General features: G+C 44.9%; 1 protein-coding gene across 3 annotated transcripts in view; it reads right to left on the bottom strand.

The window, feature by feature from the left end:
• TRAF5 (TNF receptor associated factor 5) overlaps positions 1–5,049 on the bottom strand; it is a 16,242-nt gene extending 11,193 nt beyond the window's left edge. Inside the window, exons 1-2 of one of the 3 annotated variants that reach the window (XM_019612689.2) lie at positions 4,848–5,049; positions 400–527 (exon numbers count right to left, since the gene is read on the bottom strand). The gene's annotated coding sequence lies outside the window, so the exon portion shown is untranslated. Of the gene's footprint in view, positions 1–399; positions 528–4,574; positions 4,769–4,847 lie in introns of all 3 variants that reach the window. The other 2 variants (XM_031552365.1, XM_010706738.3) reach the window with 2 other exon arrangements.
• Between the last annotated feature and the right edge of the window lie 6,049 nt (positions 5,050–11,098).

Below are 11,098 nucleotides of genomic sequence, written 5' to 3' on the forward strand. Positions count from 1 at the left end.
AAAAAAAAGAAAGAAAAAGGAAGACTGCAATCAGAAACATGTCATAAGTTTTTTTGCTCAACCTATTAAAGCTCAGAGACACCTGATGAATGCAACATTAGTTTTCTAATAGGAAAAAAAACAGCAGTATCTGTTTCCAGCTCTAACAGTCACGAATCTTGAGATTCGCCACAGGTTCCTTCAATCTTACAGTACTTTTGTGAGAATAGCCAAAGACTTCAAGCTGCTCAGGTTTTTATTTCTTGTAGCTTTGCCGTCAGAGGACATTTAAACTGACAGGATATGTATAAAAGCCAAGCTCATCAGCCACAACCGTGTTCTCTTAAATAAAAGAACGTAACTCAAGTGTTTGATCTTCTGGTCAGTACCTCATTACTGACAGCACAAAACACAACTCACCGCGGAGGTGCTCAATTTCACAGCAGTACTTGAGCATGCTGTTTCCCCTTCGGGTGCATCATCCTCTCTGCCAGTCACCTGAGTCACTTTCGCTGGCAGTGGCATCTCACTAGGGCCTGACTCAGCTCCTGTAAGGTCACCAAGGGTGTCTGCTGTGGAAGCATGGCTGGCACATAACTACAACTTCACAGATGGCAATGAGCAGAACTGATACATGGCATATCCCATTCAGCTGTGGGCTGTTGGCTCACGGAAACAGTGGTGAGAATGGCACAGCACAGAGCTTGAAAGGTCATGGAGCAGCTGGGGCTCCGAAATCCTGCAGGCCAGAGGGAGCAGATGACTTGAAAGCAAGCCAAAGCACGCGATCAGCAGGAGCCAATCTGCTTGCTGTGGGCTTCATAGGGCACTCATCTACCAGCCTGCAGGACTGGATGTGGGGCTTCACTGATTTCATCGTCTGACTCTTTCTCCTCTGACAAGAGGTTCCCGTTTCTCTGATGCTCCCCAAGGAGCAATTTTTTTTTCCCTCATGCCCACTGAGGGTGCAGGGAGGGAGTCTGAGGGGTTACCAGCAGCACAGCTTCCATCACAGGTGAGCAATGGCCACCCTGACCTATGCAGCATGGGCACCTGCTGGCCAATCTCCTGCAAACTCAAGCACTCTGTAAGAACCCCAAAGCACATCTCATTCCTCTCACTTATGAATGCTCCTTCTCATCTATGGGACATCCAATTTTTCCAGTCCTGTCACACTTCAGGACTTGCACCTTCTGCCATCATGTATTCTGCAAGTTGATGCCACACTCTGTAAAAAACACACAAAAATCCATGATTACCAGCTTCTTTCTTTCAGGGTCTGTGATGCACAGCCTGGGTGGGCTCTGCGAGGGCCCTGGGACTGCTGCAGCCCCTATCAGGCTCAGCGACTTCCTGCCATTTCCTTGTGCAGCCCTTCAGCTGAAGGTCAGCTATTCCCCAGGCTCGGGACTGAGGGGCTGAGGGTAAGACAAAAAAGAGGCACGTTGCTTTGCCACACACCAAAGCTGGAGTGGAGTCTGCTTGAATCAGTGTGGTTTGGCGTGGGACAAACCCCAAGGAGCCAGAGGTGATGGCTGGGTGACAGACCCACCCCTGGCCAATGCTTGGCGTGAGATGACGTATTTCCACTACTGTCACAGCAGCCCCAGGCTGACTGCAGGAGCCCTTCTGATTCTCCTGGTCACCACTGCCCACGCCCATGCTTTTTGAGTTAACATCAGTGGGAAACCATGAGGGGAAAAAATGCTTTTTGTGCTCACCCGCCTTCCGCTGGCTGACTGCATCAACTTCCTGCTTACGCCAGGGCCTGGCCCACGCCACCGCTGAGGTGTGCTTTCACTTCTGCCTACTCCCAGCTGCCAAAAACGTGAGGACATCCTCTTTTGTGTGAGTGTGCCAAAAACATGAGGGCATCTTCTGTTGTGTAAGTGTTCCTATCTTGCGTGTAAATGGCAGTGCTGAACAGAACTCTGATTGCACCTAAAGAAGCAGCTGGACTCACCAGAAGCTAAGCCTAAGTAGTATGGAGAGCTACCAAAGAGTGGGAACTCAATGGCAGCACAGCACAAAGAGCTCACAGCTGGGCTCCCACCTTGCTTCACATCCCTGCCCCTACCTACATCAACAGCAGAATGCTTCTGAAACAACATTTTTTTATCTGAGTTGCATGCAGATACATATTTCACTAGCAATAACACAGCGAAGAAGCTTCATAACAAAAACACAATTTCTTTATCTAGCTTTAACTACCACCACATCAGATGAAGCCCAACCATTTCTCGTTGGGCTACCTTACTGCTCAGAAGTGGGCTAAGACACAAGCAGAACCTAAGAAGACAAATCAACATGAGCCTGATTTACTGTCATACAGCAATTATGATCATGTGCAACAATCACACTGAACTAATGCGGACAGATTAACTTTTTTTTAGCCATGAACTCACTGCACACAGAGAAAAACACTTGCATAATGTGGTAGTTCTTTTTTAAGACAGTATGTTTTTCCTCTTTTCTCTCACATGAAGGTTCCCAAGAGAGGTTAATCACGTTGCCATGTGAGCTATGAGCACATGAGCCGCTACAGAAAGCTGCAGCACCCAAACATCCAGGACAGCCAATGCAACACATTGGCAATGGACACCACTTTTAAACTGAGAAAGGTAAGTTTGTGAATTGTTATTCCTGGTTTGGTCACTAAGCATGCTCAAGAAAATATGATGCTTGGTCCTGCTGTTAATTAGGGGACTAGCTATTGGCTGGCTGAAAGCACAGTTTCAGTTGGGTTCATAATGTTAGAGAAGGTAATGCTCAGCTATGCTCCAGGGTTGGGGTGCTGCTCACCATGATTACTTCCTTCCCTACCATGATTCCATGAAATATATTTAGTAGGACATGAAGTTGTATACCTGTAGTCCTACACTCCAGTTCCAGTTCAGCTCTATTCCTTTGCCCCAAGGAAAAGGAACAGAGCTTAGAAGGTCTTAGAAGGTGCCCCATCCCTCCCATTGAAGATTATTTACCTTACCAGAATGGGAAACCTGTCTAAGTCGGGATTTGGAAAGTTTTGTAAAAGTCAATATACTTCAGAGGTCTAAGATCAGTTCACTTCCATGGGAGCTGACTGACAGAAATACAGTGGAAGGGAACTTACTTTGCACTAGAAAGACCCTCTCCAAGCTGCCTTATAAACGAAAAAGATTAGCTGCTTCCAGGACTTTTGAATTAAAATAACCAAGTCATATGATTAATAAATAAGTTAGATATGATTAATAAATAAGTAAGATAAGGCTTCACTATGAAAACAGTGAATTTTGGGGTCAGCAAACATATGCTCCAACTCTTAACATACACAGCTAAACAGTCTGCTAAAGGACTACTCTAGATGTCTACACATATTAAAATACATACCTATCGAAGATGTAGCAGATTATATTGAGTCACAGAGAAAAAAAAAAGCAGGTGATGTTGCCTGCTATCTCTGCTGCATTGTCACCATTCCTCCTAACCCAAGGGAGAGTTACAATGTTTTGACTGCTGACAACAAAATACACTAGCAAAGTCCCTGCAGGGGAGAAGGATCCTGGCTGCATTTCTTGAAGCCTCCCAGCTCTGAGGTTACAGAGGAGAAGGATCCAGCAGACTCACTACTGAGATACACAGGGCTTCACTCAGCAGCAAATCAACCCCAAGAGCTACTCTTCTTGCTTAAAAATGACAATACAATGACCAACTGGCATCCAGGAGAAAGTGCTTCTAACAGCAGCAGTTTCAGAACTTCCTCTGAGGCTCCACAGAGCCTGTTGCTGCAGAGGGCAGCAGAATCAAATTAGGTATTGTTTGCATGCAGACAATATTATCCAATTCAAACTCCAATATTACTTTATTCCACAAGCTTACAGTAAACAGTAAAATTTTATTAAGCAAGCATCAATTTGCTAATCTCCATAGTAAAATTTTCACCAACTGGAGAGAGACACGGAAAGGTTTCTTTTGCATAGTTACAGTCAAGCATTATAATGAATCCCGATAAGACTAGACTCCATTATTTTTAAGGCATAGATTACAATATGGACAACACTTCAAAAATTAGCAATACACAACTAGCAAAGTGTATCTGGTGCTGAAATAGCTTCAATTTTATGACCAATTTTACTTATATGCTACCTGTGCTATTTTTCCTATATTTCCTAATCACAAATTTATTAATTTTGTATTATCATAAAACTCTCTACATCTAACCAAAACAACGTTAAGTTACAGTAACATGGACTTCTGTCTTAAAATAATTGTGTTCACAGCTGGAAATTAATTTTCTTCCTAACACTACTGAGAGGTCATACTCAAGAGTCATTAAAAAAGAAAAAACAATCAATGAAGCTACTTTATAATCTAGTCATTTAAAAAACACACACACATGGAAACAAACAAATAACAGAAAAAGAACAAACCAAAAATCACACACTCCAGAAACCCCACATTTTCTGAATAGCTATGTTTCAAGCTAGTAAATACTGATGGTCACAAGAAAACATCGTACAGATCCTTCTCTGTCAGACCACCCTGCCCCAGAACTGAACAGTTCTTTCATTTGTCAGTCAATTCTACACTTCTGTATCAATATATAGGTGATTTACCATCATCCTGACCCCTCTCAGCAATCTCCGCAGAAGACACACTTGCAGCCCTCTCTGCTTGCAGCCCCATGCTCTGGGTGCTGCTGTCAGCTCAGCGGAGGAGCTCAGCTCCGGACAACTTTCAGGCTCTGAAGCTCTCTACGACAACCATGTGGCACTCACACATCCCCCTGCAGCAGCTAGCACCTGAGGAGCTGTTTACAGATGACAAATAATTATAACAGCATTAGATTCCTGACATCATTGCCGAGACATGTTTTAGTAGAACTGTACCTGAAATCTGCAGCTGATCCTCAGCGAGGAGAAAATGAGAGAGCGAGCGTACACGAGTGTAAGCTTTGTGGTTAAAACAACAGAACGAGCATTTTAAATCAGCAAGGGAGTGGAAATCCCCTGGTGTAGCGTTGAAAAGATCATGTCTAAAAATGTTTCAAAAGGAGCAAGCCATCTAAAAGCATTTTTCCTTGCAGCTTTGATGTACCGATTGGAAATTTGTTATTTGGAGCAACATAATGTTACCAAGAACATTTCCCACAGATTTAGTCCAGGATCCAGAGTCTTCATATTGATAACATCACTTTCACAGAAGCGCCGAATGGCATGTCTAAAGGGAAAACAAACAATCAGGAGCAAGCACAGAAGGGTGGAAGAAAACCCAAGGCCCAGCCCTGCCAGATCCATCCCTACACAAGGAATCCCTGTGGGCACAGGCAGGTCTGCTCGCTGCAGGAAGCTGAGGGACTGCTCATGGTGGAAATGGCACCATTGGGCCACAGCTATCACAGGAACTCACACTGAAGGCTGCATGGACATCTTACATTTAAAACAGAACTTTCTTTTTCCTTTTTGTTTGGAAAAATACAAAAACAGATATTTGTATTTGTATTTGTGATAACCAAGGCCGCCATATACCCTGTTTCTTTCAGAGCCTGAAGCTAAGTGCTTACACAGGACTACTGGCAGCCTCCATCCCTGCAGTCTCAGTGGACACCGATCTTGTTTCCCTGGACCAATACATGCTTCCCTTCCTGCAGTGCCACAGGCTCCATCTCTAATCCCACTCCTTCCTTCTTCTGCTCTGCTCCCTTCCTGGCTTCCTGGTCTCTTCTTCCTTCATTTAGTATGTTAACAAATAAAGCTTGAGTACTGGTCAGCTAGTTCAGTTAAATGAGCCTCTAATTAAACCAAGTAATAACAGTTTCCCTTCCTACTCTCAAAGTAAGGCATCTTATTTTCTAGATAAGCAATAATTTTCGGTACTCCTGTTTTTTAAAATACAAGTATTGAAAAAAGGCTTCTATTCTGTCTTGCAGCAAATACCACACATGCTATCTTTAGCCTTTTTCCTTTAATTAAGCCTGCTCATGGAGCATTTCTAATCTTGTTCAATCTCAGTCTCCCCTCCCAGGAGGATTTTAGACTACTGCATGCTTTCCTGAACCATCCTTAGAGCACTGGAACAGACAAGTCATCACTGAAGCTGGTACAGTGCTGGCAGAGAGAAAGGCGTCTATTTGAAGGCATGCTTCTTTTTCATGGGATCAATTAAACTGACCCAAGTTGCATTTCTAGACACAGCCTAAGATAAATTCTATGGCTAAACCTTATAAACCAGAAAATACTCTTTTGTCCTTGCAGTGAGTTCACATCCTTAGGATATGCCTTGATCAAGCACAATGCACAATGTCTGCATAGATTGACAAAGGATGAGCGAAATAACTCCAACATGGGTTCTCCTTAAAACCATCAACTCTGGAAGCAGCACTCATCCAGCCAGTGCCAAGAGGCAGAACTGCAGAGAATACAGTGTCTGTGAGCACAACTTCAGGAAGCACCATCTGCTTCTGGGAAGCTTTGGGGAAAACCCCAAATGGAGAAGTTGAGTAGGAGCAGGATCTTCATTTTAAACAATCTCACTCAGCAGATGAGTAGAAAGCAGATGAGTAGAAAGAGGTTGTTGTTCTTGGGCACCCCTCCATTTCCTGCAGCCCTAAGTGCAGTGCTGAAGACCCTGGCAGGAGGAACCAGCAAGGAGCACCAGCAAGCTTAAAGCATGCACAACAGGATGATGGAAAAGACAGCCAGGAACAGCATTTAAGGGAAGAAACAAACACACGAGAACCACATAAAGAAACCAAAGGTACTGAAACGAAGTGAAAGAAAGCGTGGACAACAAGACAATCAACTACATTTTGTTTCTTGAAGCGTACAAGAACCAAAGTGAAGTCTTCACATTTCCTAACAAATAGTACAGACCACACATGTTGCAGGTCTAGGTTCAAGAGGTTACTTCTCCTTCCCCACCCCAAAGGCACATGCTATCCAGGACATCATTTGGTTTGACTTCAGTTGGTGCATCCATTAATACCTATTCAATGCCCAAGAGAGTCTAATTTTCCATGCACTCAACTGTATGTCTTGATCTTAATGAATGATTTAATCAGCCCAGATACAAAAATCTCTCAATATACCCTATGGTTATCCATCCACATTACGAGGATAAGCTCAAATTCTGCTATGTTCACCATGACACAGGAGGTTTTGGCAGGCCACCTATTTCTTCTCAGACACTTAGTAATTCCAGAGGTTAGAAATTCTCTTCAGCTCAACTGCAGGAATTCATAAGCTCAGTGGATTGTGCTTAGATGCACAATTATGTGTCTGATGACATATGGACACATTTTCTAGCCTATGATGAGGTAATTGGTATGTCAGAAACCAACTGGTATCAGTGACTTCATGACCTTGCTGCTGGGAAAGTGATGACAGTAAAGATTATCATCACTGTCTTTTCTTAAAATTGAGAAAGAGGAACGGACACGTTCTTAAGAAGTCCTGATGAGATCAAACATGACACACTGGAGATTTACAGAGTTACAAACAGGTGGCAGGGCTTTCACAGGGCCCAATATTAAGAAAGATGCCATGTAAAACTGGTGTGCTAACACACCCAGGGTGACACCCAGCCCTCCTCCTGCTGTTGGCACCGGTTTTAGCTTTATTGCTCCCAGCAGTGAACAACATCACTGGGCTTTTAGCCTTCAAGGTGTGTCTCGGGTATCAGCAAGGTCGATGTTGGTAATTCCTCTGGGAAAAAGTGCCATGAGGTTTAATATCAGTGACAAAGAAACAAACCAACAGAGACATTTTTTTTCATTACAGACAGTGCCTAATAGTCTTGCATGATACATGCAATTGAATATATGATCTGGTGACCATTTATACCCGCTGTCTCTAGGACAACATTAAGAAATGAAACCTGAGATTTTGCTTTCATATTCAGTGAGGGCCACATTCCAGTTCCAAGTGCATGGATTCATTGTTGGTTTAGGGCAGGAACTCCGTGCCTGAAACCAACACATTGCCTCTGATGCCTCATGCATCTCATAGTGACCACTTCAGGCAAAACTGCTTTGCAGACCGTTCCTCTCATTGAGGTTTGTTTAGTCACCGGTGGCTTTGTGTAATAACAACTTCTCAGTATTATCTTCTGCAAAATAAGGACACAACAGCATATGTGCCCTTAGAGAACCCCATTTGCAAATGTCAATATAAGACAAATATAAACTCTCTTTAAGAGTTTCCCACACAAATGCACTTAGCTACAAAGCACTGTGGGCAGTCCCATATTAAAACCACTGCAATTTGGGGTGCTGACAGTTTCTCACACACTTATTTAATTATTGTAAAACTGAGATGTAGAGACTATGGAAATTTTTGCTGCATTTTAATTAATGATATGCATGACTCAAGTTTCCTTACCTTCCTGAGCTGCTACACGCCAGGGTAAAGAGGTTAGCCTCTTTCCTGGGCTGAGGGAAGGAGGTGGAACAACTGCATGTACAGCCCAAACAGCAGAGATTACAGAGGGACTAACAGTGTGAACGTTAACACTTCATGGTCACAAGCCAAGAAACTTGAGCAGGACCAGAAAAGAAAAGATTCTTCTGCAAATCAAGGCACAGACCCAAGTGGACACAGGATGTGTCAGAACACTGCTCCTAGCAAGCCACTAAACACTGTGGAGAATGGAATGTCTGCAAGATGAAAGAAAATACCCATAAGATTGCAGCTATCACCAGAACTCTCAAGATCAAGGGCCCAACAAATGTTTTAATTCATACAGACTCTGTGGAGGACCAGAAAGAGAAATGCTTTCTCCACAGCCTACTATTAATTGAGGATAAATAACATCTACCTACCTATTTATAATCAAAAGGCCAGAAAAAGAATCAAAAAAGACGCAGGCCTACAGGTTAACTTGAAGAAAGGACACTAATAAGGCCTGGGAGATCAAGCACCCAACAAGTCTGTAGCTGCACGCTGAAGTGATTTGGCAAAGTTACCCAAAAGTGTTCAGCACAAAACAAATAGTGTCTAATCTATTTGGGACCACTACTGTTTAACATCTTTGCTGATGACACCAAGCTGGTGGTGCAGCTGACAAACTGAAGGAAAGGACACCAACAAGAGTGACCTGGACATTCCAGAGAGGTGGACTCACAAGGGACATCATGAAGTTCAACAAGGCCAAGTGCAAAGTGCTGCAACTGGGTCAGGGTACTCTCAAGTGCAGATACAGGCTGGGCAGAGAATGGATTGAGAGCAGCCCTGAAGAAATGGAGTTCTGGGTACAGGTGGACAAAAACTCTTTGTGAGCTGGCAGTATGTGCTTGCAGCCCAGAAAGCCAACCATCTCCCGAGCTGCATCAAAACCAGTGTGACCAGCAGGTCAGGGAAATGAATGTCCCCATCTGCTCTGCTTCTGTGAAGCCCCACCTGCACTACTGTGTCCTGGCCTGGGATCCCTAGTAAAGGAAGAATGGAGAGCTGCTCTGGTCCAGGGGAGGGTGTGAGGACTATGAGAGGGTTGGAGCACTTCTTCAAGGAAAAGCTGAGGGAACTGGGCTTGTTTAGCTTGAGGAAGAGGTTGCGGGATGACCTCATCGCAGCCTTCCAGTACCTAAAGAGGCCTACAGGAAAGCTGAAGAGGGACTCTTCTGCAGGGAACATAGTGATAGGACAAAGGTAACGATTTCAAACTAAAAGAAGGGTGATTTAGATTAGTTGTCAGGAAGAAATTCTTTACTCAGAGGGCAGCGAGGCACTGACAGAGCTGCCCAGAGAAGCTGCAGGTGCCCCATCCTTGGAAACGTTCAAGGCCAAGTTGGATGGGTGGCCTGATCCAGTGGGAGGAGTTCCTGCCCATGGCAGGGGCTTGGAATTGGATGGGCTTTGAGGTCCCTTCCAAACCAAAGCATTCTGTGATTCTACAACCTTACTCATAGCTCTCCACTTTGAAGGCTTTGCAAGAACTGTGCTTCTGTCTTCAATATAGTGTTTAGCAAGTATGCGGGTAAAATAAAGAGCTGAGTGGCTTCTGCTCTTTGCATTCATTGGAAACTCCTTTTATCAAAGTTTCCAATAGAAGCTTTCCAGTTTAAAAATCTTGTCCCCTTCTGGATGTCACTTCTCATTCTCTCCAAACTCTGTAAGTACTGCTTCAGTGCATCTTCCCACCACCTCTGCAGCGTCTGTGAGAGCCACAAGCTTTCTTTTCTTCCTTCCTGTCTTTACTTATCTCTCGGCAGTTAACACCTTGAGCCAAAGCTTCCTGCCAACTGCTAACAAGTTCACCAGACTGCTGCAGGCTTCCTGCAAAAGCTGAGCTCCAGCTATCTCTTCCAGCATCTGTGCTGGAATTGTTGGAATTGGAAGGTACCCTTGAAGGCCATCCAGTCCAACTCCCCTGCAATGAACAGGGACACCTACAATTCAGTCAGGTGCTCAGAGCCCCTCCAGCCTGATCTTTAGTATCTCCAGGGACTTCTCTTCATTTACTTCCTCTCTGGGCAGCCTGTTCCAGTTCCTCACCACCCTGATTCTAAGAGACTTCTTTATAACCATTCTAAGGAAGCAGACCACCTCCTGCACAGTCCCTCCTGCCTCCATTCAACACAGCCAGCCCGGACTACACGTGGGCCCATTACCTTCATCCCTTTCTCTTGGGCTTAAAGAATTAAGCCTGCACAGTTTCATCAGCTCCATTTCATATCTCCATATGATGCAGTACATCTTGTGTGCTTATGCACTTTTCCAGGCGCTCACCATCTGCCTGCTTTCCAAACACTTTTCTAAAATGCAGGCGGTACATACGCACCGACCCAGCACCCAGGGATGATTTTTGCAAGCCACAACTACAACCACATCACGTCTCTGTCCATCCCTCCACTTGCTCATTACACCAGAACCACACGGAATCGTTAAGGTTGGAAAAGACCACTAGAACCATCCAGCCCATCCACCAACCCATCCCCACCACGCCCGCTAACCGCGTCCCTCAGTGCCACATTTCCGCGGTTCCTGAACGCCTCGAGGCGCGGTGACTCCGCCACCTCCAGGGGCAGCCCTGACCTCCTTCTCCCCCTCCAGGCTCCCAAATCCACCTCTCCCACCACCCACCCCCTCCGACACTGTATCAGGGCTGGCTTCACGTCGAGCCGGGCGGCGTCGCCGGGCTCCGC

The sequence above is a fragment of the Meleagris gallopavo genome, chromosome 2 (genome assembly GCF_000146605.3).
Source record: "Meleagris gallopavo isolate NT-WF06-2002-E0010 breed Aviagen turkey brand Nicholas breeding stock chromosome 2, Turkey_5.1, whole genome shotgun sequence".
NCBI lineage: Eukaryota > Metazoa > Chordata > Aves > Galliformes > Phasianidae > Meleagris > Meleagris gallopavo.